Raw genomic sequence first — 17184 nt, 5'->3', positions numbered from 1 at the left:
ATTATATCTCAAGTCGTAGCAGCTAAGCTTGTACTTATTAAAACTATTATTTTTCATTGTGATCCTTTCTTTTCTTTTCTTGTTTTGCTATAAAATGTCTCGACACAGCAGTTTACAGCATGCCGTGACAGATATAATTACACGTTTAATTGCTTTTCCCTGCTTCTAAGGTTTAAATATACATTGAATACAGAAGAATAGTACAGAAAAGGCTTGCAGAATGTCAACGAGTTTGAACGGACTTTGACCCCTGAAAGGGTACCTAGGAGTTGTGCTTTCCTGCAGCATCTTAGCAACACCATTTTTCTTGTAACTGACTGTGAATCAATTTCAGATTTTAGATTTCCAAATCAATGTAATATTTCCTCATTTCCCTCAGTCGAAATGTTGTGCATGCAAAAGGCCAAAGGTAACTAGAGAGATGGCTAGAGATAAGTAGTACTAAGTAATGGTAGTCTTCTAAATTAAGTTTCAAAGGTCAAATAAAAAAATTGCACATTAAGGTCCACTTTGGATTTGTTCATCAGGTTAACTGACATAGATCAGTGACATCATCATAAGCCACCAAAAACCCCTGAATCACTGCCCACATTTCAGTTTAAACAAGTCTCATGCTGTGCGTATAATGTCTGTTTTGAGAGCTTAATAGGCAGTAATTAGGCAAGATAAAATACCTAGGTAAAGCATAATGTACACACACACAGGTAGAAGTGAAGGACACTTTTTACCCACTTCACTGTAGCCCTCCAAAGATGTGCCTGAAACACACAACCTTGAATACTGCCCGGTAATGCAAAGAAGGAGTGGAAATGGGAAGGGTGGAGGCAGGAGAGATAATACCTAAGTGGCGTTAGCATGCTGTGTCTATCATGCCATGGACATTGTTGGTGTAACCTTGAGCAAACAACTACACCAGATATATTAGCACAATGAATATGTTAAATGTGACCTATGGAGGCACGGAAGAAAACAGGAAGCCAGCTCAGCGGGCAGAAAAAATAGCCTCATTTCTTTTAAAGTGCCATATTTAATCTACGCTATTTTTGAGTCATGATGAGTGTGAGCATGCTGCAGTGACGGCTGGCTAAATGAAGTGGGACAGATGCAGAGCACGCCGGCGCTGCTCCCCTCCACTCACAGGGAAAGAGACTTCCTTAAAGCCTTGCTCAGACTACAGGAGTTTTTAAATCCTAACCAATTTTGAAATACAGTTGCACTACTCACATGCTGACCAACTTCCAAAATGTTATTTTCTCTAATCTCAAACATCCATATTTTCACTCCTAAACATATGTCAAATGAATCAGGGAGGCCCCATCATTAATCTCGGCAGAATATTTGTACAGACCAAGGAGTTGCATTCGTATTGTAGGAGGGGTTAATCAGGCATAAATCATCCCAAACTCCTGCAGTATGAGCGTGTGTGAAGGACAAGTAACTGTCACTCTGGCCGTTTCTCAATCTCGAGGAAACTGTCTTCCAAGCCAATATTTCAAGGATGCTGCATCATTGAGTGCCGCCGAAGGACTGTTCCAATCTCCAGCATATTTGGAATTCCACCGAGGCCGCGTCCTTGGTTTGGGGGTAATTTCGAGGCTGCACATGGGTAGACTTCGCGTCCTTCAAATCCCCACATCGCTTTGCGCACGGACCAATTTCCCCAAATCTGTGACGGAAAATGTAAGGCGGGGCCTCTCATATGACGCACACCTGCACACTTGCTAGCCTGTTCCACTCTTCGTTTTCCGAATGCCAAGAAGGATTCTTGCCTAGCTTCTGAAGGAAGTGACTCAGAAGACATGTGCTACCAAGCAAGCATCCTCGCGATTGAGAAACGGCCTCTGTTGAGGCAGAGAGCAGCTGATGATAATTAACCTTCAACACAATCAGCCAAGAGCAGAAGGTAATGTCACAGAAACCGTAAGAGTAAATGAAAGGGAAGTATTCATGCCAAAGTAATGGAGCAAAACAAAAATTCAACAAATGCTGTTACACATGTATAGTAAAGGGTGCATATTTGAACACATATTGAGATGATATTGACTGTAGAGAACCCAGGACTGATCACATGAGAAATTAATCTCTATTCTTACAACATGAAAGGAACAAGGTCGAAGTGACCATGGTTGCGGAAAAAACGTAATGGGGTTTCCATAATTATGGATACACCATAATTACACTGAACAAAAATATAAACGCGACACTTTTGTTTTGCTCCCATTTTTCATGGGATGAACTCAAACATTTTCTATATACACAAAATAACCATTTATCTCAAATATTGTTCACAAATCTGAAAAAATCTGTGATAGTGAGCACTTCTCCTTTGCCGAGATAATCCATCCCACCTCACAGGTGTGGCATATCAAGATGCTGATTAGACAGCATGATTATTGCACAGGTGTGCCTTAGGCTGGCCACAATAAAAGGCCACTCTGAAACGTGCAGTTTTGCGGGGGGGTCTGGGGGGGTCCGAAAACCAGTCAGGTTTAACCCTAACCCTAACATGTCACCCACTGACATATTAAAAAATGTTTTAGGGTTTAACCAGTCAGGTTTAACCCTAACCCTAACCCTAACATGTCAGTGGGTGACATGTTAGGGTTAGCGTTAGGATTAAACCTGACTGTTTTTCGGACCCCTCCAATAAAGCAAAACTGCACGTTTCAGAGTGGCCTGCTCACGATCACCGATTTTTTCAGATTTATGATTAATATTTGAGAGAAATGGTTATTTTGTGTATATAGAAAATGTTTTAGATCATTGAGTTCATCTCATGAAAAATGGGAGCAAAAAAAAGTGTTGCGTTTATATTTTTGTTCAGTCTAGTTGAGTGCATTTGATTAAAATGACTACAAATTATTTTGTAGAAATAAGATACATTTATAAGATGTTTCTCAGAAGGAAGCAAAAACCAAGACAGATATGTGTTTGTGTGAGACGGTGAATTTGAATTCAGTAACACTAAAGCTGTGAACGTGACACCGCATTGTGTGTAGGCTAACGTTTATTTGTTGGTGAAAAAATCATACAACTCCAAAAGACCCAAGCCAAATTCCAGTCTATTCTTGTTTGCAAGCTGCTGATTAAAGTGAGGGGGGGTAGCCCCAAAGTAAGCAAGTTTGCCCACCTCTGCACCTTTCATCAATCCAATCATAGGGTTTTCAATGAAATGTTTTTGAGATGTGTGGGATGAGGATTAATAGCAGGCTCCTGTTTCTGCAACAGAGGTGTTCACCCTCAAAGTACCATTACTTGAATTATCATTATTTGTTTTGCTAGTAATTATGTTTGATAATAATATTCATAATTACAAAATGATGAGCAGCTATCTTATAATAAGGATTTCCAAGAATAACCGGATATAAAGCCAGATCCAGGCATGTGTTTATTGCAGTCTAGATTTCAGCAATAAGCAGTCTGTGGGCCAAATCTGGCCCATGACCAAACTTTAAATCTATAAATATAACAGGGACTATACACACAAGCTGGATAATGCGTTGGCTATTTCCAAGTGAATAAAAAAATACTAATATTCAGACAAACACAGGAATTAAAACATAAAAGGTCTGTCTCAGCTGCAACAATAAACAGGCTTTGGCCTCCATGTGCTGAGGCACTGCCCCTTGGTTGAACCTCATTGCCAGCCACTCTCCGGGTACGCCAGCTGTCAACAATGCTCCATTGTGCTCTTTTAATTGTGGAACTGTTTCCTAATGCACAGCATTGCAAACCAGGGAACTCTGGAGCGCACAAACAAATAAACAGCAACCAGTGAGTGGCCCGAGTAGCACCACTTCACCCATCTCTGAAATGGAGCCATGAAACAGAGCCATGCTTTTTTTTTTTATTTGCTCTGAATGGCATCAGGTAATCTACCAAATGTTGCACCTCCGCCAATTGCAGAACAATAAAAAAAAAAGACATAAAGCCTTACTAGTTCCACTAAAAATAGAAATCTGGCATTTTGTGTGAGATTCTAGAAGAGGATTATCCAGAACATCTGTGACAGAGGCTTTACCTGTAGGTTAGCTTTGGGCTTGAGGACAGGTCTGCTGCTGGTCTGTCTGTGCTCTCCTGATGCTGAAGTGGTTTGTGTCAAGCTGCGCTGAGCTGCACTGTCCTTCCACTCTTCTATAGTACTCTATTAAAAGCAATATAACATCTGGTATAGGTGGGTGATGTGTAACAAGCAAAATCAACAGAATACATTAAAAGATATTTGAAGGCACTAGCCTCAATTTCAAGCAAGTCAAGTCAGTTTCATTTAAACAATCCCATATTTCAAATTTGCCTAAAAGGGTGTGAAATAGAAGCAATATGAATTCATTTGTTTCTGCCCATTTAGGGCTTGTCAAAAGAAAACAGTATATGGGCAAAACTCAGTATTAGACTATTTTTTATATAACAAAAAATGTCTTGTTCAAATTAATGATCCCAGCGAATTGGAGTTGTAAATTGAACACATTTGATATTGAAGATGTTGTCTTCATTTATGTAATTAACTGCAATGTATTGCAAAACAGTGAGAAATATTTAACAGCATTGAACATCAGTTTGATTAGGAATATAATTTAAATCTTTGCGAACATTACAACAGCCAGGTGACCTTTTAATGAATAACAATTGTATTATCCTTTCTTAAATTAGAAATGATCACAAGTAGGTGTATTATTCAACATATTTTGTTAACGAAGTATTTGTAGCTTCAAAGTCCAAATGTGCTGGTTGTTGTGTCTCATATCAAAACTTGTTTCCAAAGTGAAATCTGGTAGATAATAACACTTGCTAGCCCTTAGCTTTAACATCCAGCACTAGCCATATTACTTGTTGCAACTGGATATAAATGACTGACAGCCTTTGTGCCGTTGGTTGGTGTCCTTTACAGAAAACTTAAGATGCCCAACTTACCGACTGGAATACAGTTTAGCTAGCACGTCCACGTGGTTCCTAACTAAGGTTTTCAATTTAGCCACCACGATATTTGTAATATATTTTTCCACATGTTCCAGACAAAAACGCTATAGTTACGTAAACATCCGTGTAAAAGCTCTGTGCGTTTTTCTGTAAATTTCTCCTCCAATGTAACTCTACACACCTGTGCAAAACTACAAGAAGGTGGCCTACTGACAAAAACGATAGTCCTATTCCAGAATAAAGCGATAATCACTTCAATTATTATTATTAATCATCACAAGCAGGAAACTCAATTAAAGATCACGTACCTTCATTATGCATGAACGCCTCTCTATTGCTTTATATTTTGTTTCTCTTAAACCTTGTTTTTCATCTTAACTTGCATCAGTGAGAACGAACACTCTCATGGTGTGTTCAGTGAACGTTGGAACAACCGGACACGGCACGGGATCAAAACAGAAGGCCTAACCCTCAAGTCTGGATAATGAAACGTGTAACAAATGTGTGTAAATATCCGTCCAATAACAATGAATTATTCATTATGAACAATAGTTATTCATTATTGGTCATAATGACTAATCCTCACATGCTGGTAGTAGTTGTGTTTAAAACTAAGTCTCTGAACTAGATTAGCAGGACAATACATTGTGGATATGAACCCAATCCATAATTGCATATAACCAATCCAGGATCATCCATTCCCTATAAATGAGCTGTCAAACTTAAAGTGTTCCTCTGGGGCATAAGTTGTAGCATTTGGCATCACATACTGTATGAATATGAATTGCCAAGCTGCAGATACACTTATTAACATGAAATTGATTCTGAGTAAATATCTGATTTATAACAAGACAGCCAACAAAGCAGTTTGTGTTTATGGATGCAGCATTTATTCATTTTGGGATCAACACAAAGTACTTGAGCTTGGAGAAATGCAAGCATCATCGGCTGGCATCAATATCACACAAACAGGGGGATACCATGCAGCTGCCAATAAAAATCTTTGCTGAAAATTTAAATTGAATAAGCAAAGCAAAAATGATATAAGACTAAATAAATAGAACACATTTATATTGGACTAAAATAAATAATATTTTAGTCTGATGTGTTATAGGATACTCAAAATGTTGATTCCCTCTTTAATTTACAAAAGCATTTAATAAAATAAAAAAACAAATAAGAAAAACATCTGCTGTTTTATTTGTGATTATCGCCAGTTGCTGCCCAGGGGTTGAATGCTTCCCACATTTGAATTTACAACTGCATTATTTCACAGCACATTAATCTTTTGAGACGATAAACTAAAAGGATTTTGTTTGTTTTGGCATCCACAGCAAAAACCTGTGGATGCCACGAGAGGAGCCAGAAACAGAAACTAAATTGAACCACAAGGTGGGGCTAAAAGTGAGCTTCTGTGATTCCCCAACCACCCTCTCTCACTATATCTCATTACAACATCACGTTCACTTATCCGCTCTTTGGTTCATTATAATAACATGAGTACAAGTCAAAATTCTAGTGTGTACGGAGTGTTAAATAAACACTTAACCACAAAGGCAATCCATCATGCCCTAAATGAATGTACGCTTGATCTGTATCACTCCACTAAATTGAGCACTTTATCACTGAATGTGTCCCTATCATCCGTCACGATATAGACGTCCTTCTCGGCCTCTGCCTCCTGAAAATGAATGATTTGGGATGCCTTATTGAGACTCCGAGCCGTGCTCTCAATCTCTGCTGCACGAGGACTCTTTTTCCATTCATCCAACATGCAACAATTAGGCTACAGCAGGAGTTTTACAACGCAAAAGAAACATTACAATGTAAAAGAACAAATTAATCCGGCTGAGAGAGCGTTTTGAATCAGAAGCAGAATGGGTCATCACTCATTATGCTCGATAATCAATATTCCAACTTCTGCTGCACAATAAAGCGTTAGCCTAAACAGGAGGATAGTCAGTCCTTTGCGCAGCGTCTTTTCAAATTGTCATTAAATCCTTGAAGCATTCAACAGGCCTACTGTACAGTTTTCCAAATGATGCTCTTAAATACATTTCTTATATTGACTTAAAAAAACGTGACTTACCTGGTAATCTGTGTTCTGTCTGTTGTCCAGTTCGGAAATAAATTCTCTGTTAGTTTGGATCAGCTTTTCCGTGAGTGTCCGCTGCCTGCAGGAATACGTCGTTTTGCAAGAAAAACGTAATTGCAATGTAACTCAATTACCCCTTCTTTATAGTTCTCTGGATGTTGTTCCGTGCCTCCCTCCACACACCGAGGGAGAGAGATGTGCAGTACAACGCGTTACAGATCACACCAACAGCAGTCCAGTTAAATCTGATCTTTAGAGGATATAATATGTTTCCGTAATGTGGGACATCAGCGCGCCCCGTGAATCAAAAAACATCCACATCCCAAATAGTTGGAAAAATAACCCTTTCCACTTTATCCCCCGAAGAAAGCAGTCCTTTTCACACTTTTATTCCTGACTACTTACGTTGCCTTGATATCTGATAGGCCCACTGAACAGGAAGGTCTCTATATATTAGGCTTAATCTAACGAAGCCGCTGATGCTGCGTATCCTGCATCCCACTACCAGCCAGGGAAGAGTGCAATGAGAAAGACAGTCAGTGATTTCGCCTTGTGCTGTGTGCTGCTTCAATGAAAACGGACCGGTGAAACACGCTCTGTCCAAAAATCACCTCCTTCTGTATTCTCTTGTGGTGTAGATGTAGTCCTTTACGGTCGGGTAAACCCACTGCGGTCCGGTGGAAAGATGCAGAGCAGATTGAGGTGCAGGCGAAGTCTCGTCCCTTTCGCTTGTGCGCACACACTCACAGTCAGAGGGGATTTTTCTGTTGGTGCCTTCCTCACACCGCCTCTGACCAAACGTGAAAAAGAAGAATCCGGACTCCTGATGCATTTATATGAGCGACTGAAACTATAAAGGTTGTAAGGAGTGGACTGCGTTATTTTAATCATGTCAAAGCTCATCTGACATAAAAAGGAACATGTAAACGAGATTCTTTAATATGACTGTACACTGCAAGGTTCAGCAGTGGTTAAACATAGTATTATGAGAAGACTTTGTTCTATCGCCAGCATTAATGCACAGTGAGGAGTTATGTGTTAATGTAGGCAGCACATCACTTTGATGCAACTCGCTGTAAGTAAATGTATTCATACCTGTTTACTGCAGCCTAGGGCTTGGTGAAAATGGAAATAATTTTTAATGTTTCTTCAACCCGGTCTACTGGGGATACAACAGCAACATTTGGAGGGCATGCACAGACAGAGCAGCAACAAGGTGATCTCCATCCTCGACAGGTGAAAAGTACAACACAACCTCTATAGAGCACCCCCCCCCCTGCTGACCTAATCGCCAATCAACAAACAGCCTACTGCCTTGAGTTGCACTTTTACATCTGTCAACATCTACTGGGATTCAATGGGTCAACAATAAGGTCAAACTGCTGCTCAATCTTGCCCTTTAACTGGTTGTGAGTCAAACTTTTCCTCTTCCCACATGTCTTATTGCCACATGTTCATTGTGCATTAGGAGGAGATGTGAGATGCAGCAACAAGGGATTGTATCACACCACATGTAGTAGAGGACATACATGTGTGGTTAAACACCAAACACTGTAGTCAAAGGTGAAGGTTGATGCAACATGTGAGAAAAATGTCTATGGACATTATCACCCTATCACAATTCTGCTCTCAGTGCATCCGCCAATCATGCTGTCTTTACACTCGAGACACTCCAAAGAAATACTGGAAAGCAACCACATGTAACAATATTGCTCAACAGAGAATTGCTCAGAGAATCGGAGAATTGTGTCACGTAAAAGCCTGATGGGAGACTAACGTTGAGGGAGGCTTTTCCCATGATAGCAGACTGGGGATGTTTTATACCTCAGAAATCACCTGCAGCAACAGCACACCCAGGGCCATGTTAGCCGCAGGAATAACACTGAATGAAGGAATAGATGATACTGTTATATGCAAGTGTAACAGCACATGTTCTACATGCTGTCACTAATACATTTGCATACCATATCATGTATATTGATACAAAATGGAAAGTGGAAAAGTGGAATTCAAAGATGTGGTACCCATAATCCACACTCTATTATATGTGGCCAGAATAAAAACGTAGCCTATTTGGATATTGGTGTAATGCAGCCAGAGTGCCCTGAAACAAACATAAAGCAACAGTATACCGAATAATGTATTTGGCATTTTGCTATTCTCCAAAAGTGTGGTGAAATCACTGTTATTATCTTGCACATCAGGAGAGTGTCCTTGCTGACACAAAATGCAAACATCTGAAAAATATATGCAGTCACTCAATAAGACAGAAAAAGAGTCATAGTGCTTTAAAAGATGTCAAGATGCAGCAGAAACAGAGATAGGTATTTTTTTATGAGATGCATTTTAGCCGACTTGTCAAACACTGAAGCCCAATTTATCCAGAATGCAGCTTGGCCAGAGACAGTTTAGTCAGCGATTTGGGTGTGTAATGCTAGTAGTGGCTAACATATTGACCCGCTAGCTTCAACAGAGATGAAGAGCAGGTCTGCTTAACTCACTACCTCCAGAAATACTTATGCCTCAAACTTGTAGTCTTGATCCCCAACAGATGCTGACTCGTGTTTTGTCACTAGAGGCAATTTATGAGACTTCGCTCAGCTCCCTCAAACAGGTGCCAAATAATTATATTCATTCAACGTCTTCCCATATGTACGAGTACACCGAATGATCTATAAACAGACATTGAAGTAACAAGTCAGTGTTCAGATTTTAGTTGCTAAAAAATAATGCCTAAGGTACTGTGTGAAAATAAGTTAGGCAGGAGAGGAGCACTTAACTCTGTGTTTGACAGGAAGAAAAAGTTAATGTGCACACAAAAGCCAAGATGTTGACGTCACTGACAAATACATCTCATTCAAATGAAATAGAAAAAATATAAATATTTATTGCGAAGCAGTTAAACCTCCTTCTTCTCTGATAATAATAACAAAAAGATTAACAAAAGATTGTATCGACATTTTTGGATGTTGCATTCTATATGACATTAATATGTTACTGACCACTGGATGGCTTATGACGTAGGCTTCCCCTCAGATAAACCTTATGCTGACTGAACTGGTTTTATTATTTTATTGATTTCTTTTAATGTATGGCTGGTGGGGATCTGACTTGAGACCCTTGAACCTCATGTGAGGCAGCCTATCATCTTCGGGGATTAATTTCCTTGGGCTACATTAAAAAACAAATGACTAAGAGAAAAGCTTGTAAATCTTTTTTATATTGCCTTTTACTTTTATATTGTCTTTGTGTTGTGTCGTGTCATTCATGGTCTCTATCGATTGCTGAATCTATGTTTGAAAAAAATGCTCTGTTAATCAAATTCAGAGGTGTTGTGTTACACTTGGTCAGTTTCAAAACCAGTGCCAATAGGACATTGAAGCTCATACAGAATTAGATTCAAACTTGAATTAAATTCAACACTGAAGTCAGAAGATGTTTGAATAACGGTTTAATTGTGGATACAATAACCAATCCACAAACTTCAAATTGAACAAGCAAGCCAGAAGTACAACACGTACAAAATAGAGGGAACTGTTCCCACACTCCCCATCAGTAGATATGAAAAGAAAAAATTCCAACATGTCATGCTCAAACAGTGAAGCCATAAAGGCAATTTCTATTATACAAAAGCTCAGTGTAAAACTCTTGTAGGACAGGTGCCTAATGGCTATCCTAACAGGAATGATTTGATGTGCAGTGTTGCAGATACAAACTTTTATGCTATGGACTTATCTGATGTCCCATTTCAGGCTGAGTCAGAGAAGTGTGCATCTCCTAATGTGAAATAGGTCGCTAATGGGGCATGGAAAAAGACCCTTAACTGTAGCGTGAAAATCTGACTTGTGGAACTGTCCCATTGACAGCTGCATAGTATTTGCTGAGGCACAATATGCCTGTAAATGCTTAACTATTGGGATGCAGTTGTGTAAAACAAGATAAAAAATACTCCATATAAAAATAAACATGTAGAATTCTAGCCATGCCATCCCAAAATCTGCCAATGTTTCTCAGCCATCTGTCATTAGTGAGGGTAAACTCTGCATGTCTTGATTTATGTTTGCATGGCAACGTCTGAATTGAAATTCTAACCATATTTGAGTGAGAGCCATTTGGTAAATAAGCATCCCACTGACACTACAATAGGCTTTATTGACAGAAGCCTTAAATCCCCAGGAGTTGCAGCAATGTGTGCGTGGGATGCAATGCTGAAAAGGGAGGACAAGGGTACAGTCACCTCACTACAAGGGTGCGTAATGCAACTCACAATGGATGACACATTTATGCTGAAGTCAGAGAGTGGGTGCATCCCTACTGGCTTATTGATTGAAGCAAGCTGGCAAGGTGCACTAACAGGGAATAAAATGCTCTGACAAATCAGAACATGGATAGTCAGCAATTTCTCTCATTAGCATTCAAAGCATTTTTCTATTGACAGCTGTTTTGGCATCGGTTCCCTTATTCATTTGTCAAGGTTCCTCTTCTATGAGTGTACTTGCGTGAACTCTGCAAACCAAAATAAAGGATCACCGGGAGTAAATATCTCCAATTATAATGTCAGTCTGATTTTGAGAGTCAAAGGCACTGAAAAAACTTTCTTTCCCAATCCAATTAGCTTCTAACGATGAGTGATGAGGTTGCATTTACACAAGATTACGGTTTCAATTACTTCACGTGAAAGATGTTCTGTATTTCTCCACTCACTTGTCTGAAGTGGCTGTGAATAACCATTCTTTGAACAAACCAAGATTTAGAAACATTTGAATACAAATGTGATGTGGTTTGCTAATTATGCCAGGCCATTGACACATCTAATGTGACCAACCCACACACACACAATCCTGATGATGAGTTTTGAATTGGCAAACTAACAAAAACTAATAGCTGGTTAAGTTTTTGTTAAGTTTTGCTTGTGCTAAAACATTTAGACGTGAATATTTAATGTTTTAGAGAAATACTTCAAATTTGAAGGCTTTTTTTGTTGAGGCTTTGATGCTCATGTTGCCAACAAGTTTGCTGAAATGCAATGAAGTTGTTGGTTTTTATGTTGTATAAAGTCATACAATACCTTTTTGGTGCAAATACATGTCAATTCTGAAGTGCAATATACACAAATAAGTTTCCAACATTCGTCAAGCATCCATTTCTAGGGGATTACATTGTAGCTGGAAGAGAGTCGAGGAGTTCAGTATGTGAAGCGGCACTGAAGCATATTTGTCATATGTATTAGATTATAATCTTGGTGCATGATCAAACGATAATGTAGAATGAAGCCAAGCAGCAGTGTGAAGCACAGATGGAAGATCCGCTTTCACTCACACAGCACCTTGACAGGGGGATAAAAACAAAACATGTATCTGCTGGCATACACATATGGACACACACATGATTACATGTACATAACGTGTAAAACCCTTAACATGCACTGATGCCTGGATTGTGAACCCTTCACCTTGGCAGCAGCTTGTGTTAGAGATTGATTCACAACTTGTGGTTCAACACCTCTGTTTCCCCTGTGAGCCGATGCTGCTTCAGACTCTACAAGGTTGGCTGCTAAATATTCATTGCTCTGAATCAGTCTACTGCTGCACTGGAGCAGGTGTTTTGGCACAATGTCAGCGCGTACAGAAACACACTCCTACCACGTCACCTTACACCTCCAAAGGTCCTCTCGTATTGTGCATTGTGTGACCAAGTGCTTCTGTTCCTTCTGCATCCGCTAACAGGATAGATCTCCGTCCTCCCTCAGACCGACAGCAGGCTAATGGCTCTGGCTCTTTTCCAGTGACCAGAGAGAGATGGGAAGACATAACATGATGGATGAGAGAAAAAGAGAGAGTGGGTAATAAGGAATAAAGCAGCGTAGAAGGGTAGAGTGACATCAATCTGGAGCAGTAAGAACTCCTTGTCCATGTTAGTGTCACAGCTAAGCCTATCCAAACAATAATTGTATATGACAGTTTTGAAAGCAATCATACAATTATATGCCATCTGGATGTGGATTGCATGTGCTACAGTGGATAGGCCTCAGCGAAGCCGCCGTTGAGTGCCTGCCTGATGGGGAAACCCAGGGTTACGTGCTTTGTTTGGATGATTTCGTCATTTGTAGCAAACCATTACACAGAGAGACAGAAGAGTGATATTGCACTTAGCTAAGGAGAATGTTTTCTTACTCATTCCAAGCAGGAGAAATGAGGGCAGGTTGGAGCATTTACGTGACAGTAATAGTTTGAGGAAAGACTCAAAATCACTGCTTGCTAGGCATTTGGCTCTCAATTACAGGGTATGCCCTGAAATGTACATAAACACGAGAACCCTCAGAACTGCTTGTGTGAAAAAGCAAGATCAAATGCTGATCCCTTGGAAAATAGAGCAGCAAATGAAGCATGCTTATTCCTGTCCACCTTCTATCACCACGATGTAGCATGAATTTCCTTAGCCGCACTTTCAGGAATAATTTCTCCGTCAGACCGTGCATCTTTGACCTGAAATAAGGAAAGTCAGTTTGAATTTGTAAAGATTCACCTGCAGGCCACACACACACACACACACACACACACACACACACACACACACACACACACACACACACACACACACACACACACACACACACACACACACACACACACACACACACACACACACACACACACACACACACACACACACACACACACACACACACACACACACACACACACACACACACACACACACACACACACACACACACACACACACACACACACCCTCCTGTCTTATCTTCATTTCCCTCCGCTCAGGAGTTATCTGGTCTATGTGTCAATCACCAGTCCTGACTTTATTAGGGGTTAAATAACTCTCCTCCCTTTAGAATTGACTATACATTGGCAGAGTGTATTTTTGTAATCAGGAGACTATCATAGCCCCTGGCACACTGGGACTGTCAGTACATGACCTCTATAAACAGGGGGGATGATAAAGTCCATTTCAGATCAGCTATTAAGTAAATAAACTGTCTCTCGAGAACAGATGCTCCTGCTGGGAAAGAGGAAAATGAAGTGAAGGCTATTAATCCAATAGGTCAAAAATACCTTAGCACTTGACAAAAGCCCATATGCTGTAAAAGCTATTTTGAGAGGCAAAAGCCCCTTTTATCTTATGTCCAAGGTGAAGATATGATACAGGAGTGAAGAAGCGCCACCATTTAATAGGTGCCCTTCCTTTACTCCCCCCACTGCCAGATAGTGCCCTTGTGAACCAGTTTAGTGGGATTAGCAGGGCCCTTGACTGGACTCATTCTCTGCAGAACCCCTGGGTGAACTTCTGCTCCAGTAGGTCTTGAGAGACAGCTCACCTTCAGGCCTTACCAGGGATTAATTGCGTCCACTGAATCCGTGCCCTTTTCAAAATCCAGCAGGGTGCTGTCAGATGAGTTAAACGAACGTCAGGAGACGCTCTTGGATGTTCCAACGACTAGTTTTAGGCCCTCATCCTCTGGAGAGAATAGCAACAGACGACCAAACAAAAGAGTCATTTTCAATTCCAGTCAGGTTTTGTTGTTATCCTCCTTCTGGCTTCTTTCTTTCGTCAGGTGGATTCCTTCCTTCCCGATGTTGACATTAGCATTGGAGCATTTTTGACCAGCACTCACCAGGAGCATGCCAGGTAGATTAAATCACCTGACCCCTACTTGGTCTCTCTGCATCCTTTCAGGAATTTCCGACAGGTGCGCATTGCTCGTCCCCATTGCCTCTGCCAAGAAGTTGTGTTTTTCTGAGATTGAGATGCAGCTAGATCCGCGATGTAACGCTAGACCTCCCTCACATCACCTCTGTATAACATACACACTGCAGCCACAGTTCAGAAACGGCAGGAACTCTGGTATTGAAATGAATAAATGTATTAAATACATTATGTATAACTTGTAAATGGTTCTTACATTTTTGTAAGACTAGGTTTATTTTTGAAAGCCTCATGTAGCAATGTTCACAATAATATTTGATTTATTTTGAAATGTTAAAGGTCACCTATTATGCAAAATCCACTTTTTCATGTCTTTTATACACAAACATGTATCCCCTCTTTGTAAAGAGATTCTGAAAGTTTCAGGAAAAAAAGATTCTCCCACTTTTTGTCCCGATCCATTTATATAAAAACCTGTCGGAAAATGAGCTGATCAGATTTTGGCCACTTTATGATGTCATAATGTTTTTCTGGCTTGTGTAACCATTAGCCAATAACCAACCAAGGTAACACCCGCCCACCTTATCACCTGAATCTCCTCCTAGAGCACCAATAGCCGCTTTCACACCAGGTACTTTGCCGTACTTAGATCCCAGCACTTAGTTCTCCTATGGAACTAAAGAGCAGATCGCGTTCACACCGGAATAAGTCCCTGAGGGAAGATTACGCAAATTAAGCCGCTGACGTCACTTCTTCTTCTTCTGCTACTGCTTTACTGGCAGGCCGCAAACAACTTCACGGCGTATACTACCACCCGAAGTCCCCGGCCGGAAGTCCCCGGAGTTGGGGACTGAAGCCTTCCGAGTAAATCGCCAGAACGTCGACACCTCCTCATCACTCCACCGCTCCCATGTTTTTTTTTGTGTTGCCATAAGTTAGTCTCTCTCCGTTGGTGCGCTGGGCTAATGCTAATAATGCTAATGCCAGCAAATACAATGGTGGCTTCACAAAACTTTTCAAAGTTTTACGGGGCGTGGTTTGCAATTTGCCCAGCCAATCAGAAATTGGAACTTTTTCTCCCTAGGAAAGTACCTGCTCTCTTCAGAGACATGTTTTGCATATATCTGAGATCTATAATATTTAAAGGAAAAACAGTATAATAGGGGACCTTTAAATGCAATCAGAATAAGAGAGTTTAAGAAAAAAGTAGAATGTAATTGTGGTCAGTTGAAATCTCTGGATGCCTTAAAGTAGATTCTGGTCTTTTGAAGAGCTATAGGCCTACCTGGAACAAAATGTATTTTGCTCCCTTACATCTACATATTGAAGTTTCTTCCCTTCTTTAAAATTCAGTGCTTACAAATACCGTCAATGTAAAACAAACCTGTTCAGCTTCAAAGCTCATGTTAAATGCATGTTCATGCTTAAAACATAAACCCAGCTAGCGGCGAGGCATCAGTGACGCATTAGAGGACAGCTAGTTGTAATTATGGATGTGGGTTGTAAAGAATACTGCCAAAATCTGTTTATACTGTACATGCTCACCAGGAGTAATTACACAATCACAGAGGCCATGTTCGCTCCATCTAAGAAAGGAAGATTCATGATTCCTTAGTGACTCACACTTTACTGACTCAAGACTTTGGCTGTATTAGGAGATATTAAAAATAATGGAGGATGTTACAACCTCCTTTCAATATTTATGGAACAATTATATAATCTTTCAGCTTTACCAGCGTTTTTAAATCAACTGTTAGCTGTTAGAAACAACTGCTTAAAATTGCATTGGGATGTCTGATGCCTCCATTTTCAGTGGTGAATCCACAACCACATGTAGTTTTTCATTCTTCTGTAGCTCCTGTAGCTTAAACAGATGTTAAGAATGTTATAATATTCTGAGACTTTTATGAGAAGATTGACACCACAACATACCAAATAAACACAAGAGATCTCCTCATCTCATGCTCAGAAGTAAAGTAAATACATGTCGAACAGCTCTTAACTTTTAAAAATAACAATGTGTTTTTCTGTCTTATCTTCTTCCTTCTTGTGTTTAGAAGGTTTAGAACAAGGTTTTCCATATTTCAAGTGTGGTAAATAACGGATTAATTTCTCCTCCCCAGTCCAGCATCAGGCAGGAGTAGCGAGGCAGTCTCCATTCCTCGCTGTCACATGCTGTAACCGAGGAGCCATCACATGCCCAGAGGACAACACAAAGCAGCTGACTCCAGCCATATGTCTATCGACCCACACTTTGAACATCTCGCTTTGTGCTAATTTCTAAACTTGGTTTCCCTGTCCCTTTTTAGCCTCTGTTTTCATGCTTCCAGACCCCCACTCTCTATCCAACCAACTTGCTAGGACAGGAGCAGCAGCTGTGTACCTCGCCAGCGCTGGTCACCAAAATCAGCAAAGCAGGCCTGCCAAAAAAGAGCCATCGATTTGTGCTGTGGCTGTGAGCTACGCTAAGCTCGGTCCCAGGTCACAGCTCAACAGCTCAGCGC

The 17184-nt window shown here is 40.4% G+C and overlaps 1 protein-coding gene and 1 long non-coding RNA gene across 16 annotated transcripts in view; both read right to left on the bottom strand.

Annotated features, from left to right (window-relative positions):
• grik4 (glutamate receptor, ionotropic, kainate 4) overlaps positions 1 to 7298 on the bottom strand; it is a 283245-nt gene extending 275947 nt beyond the window's left edge. For 6 of the 10 annotated variants that reach the window (XM_079675097.1, XM_079675094.1, XM_079675103.1 and 3 more), the window contains exons 1-2: positions 5226 to 5361; positions 4022 to 4144 (exon numbers count right to left, since the gene is read on the bottom strand). The gene's annotated coding sequence lies outside the window, so the exon portion shown is untranslated. Of the gene's footprint in view, positions 1 to 4021; positions 4145 to 4911; positions 5051 to 5225; positions 5362 to 7006 lie in introns of those variants that run through there. The other 4 variants (XM_079675098.1, XM_079675100.1, XM_079675099.1 and 1 more) reach the window with 4 other exon arrangements.
• A 3148-nt stretch (positions 7299 to 10446) lies between these two features.
• LOC307036799 lies at positions 10447 to 14879 on the bottom strand. Of its 6 annotated transcripts, none has more exons than XR_013807462.1 (3): positions 14352 to 14879; positions 13417 to 13497; positions 10447 to 12788 (listed from the first exon to the last, which is right to left on the bottom strand). It is a non-coding gene; the product is annotated as an uncharacterized lncRNA (long non-coding RNA). The 6 variants fall into 6 exon arrangements; XR_013807465.1 differs by having other exon boundaries at positions 14365 to 14879; XR_013807461.1 differs by having other exon boundaries at positions 10447 to 13497.
• Between the last annotated feature and the right edge of the window lie 2305 nt (positions 14880 to 17184).

The sequence above is a fragment of the Notothenia rossii genome, assembly GCF_949606895.1.
Source record: "Notothenia rossii genome assembly, chromosome: 4".
Classification (NCBI taxonomy): Eukaryota; Metazoa; Chordata; class Actinopteri; order Perciformes; family Nototheniidae; genus Notothenia; species Notothenia rossii.
The sequence above is the reverse complement of the archived record's forward strand: the minus strand, read 5'-3'. Positions and strand labels throughout refer to the sequence as shown.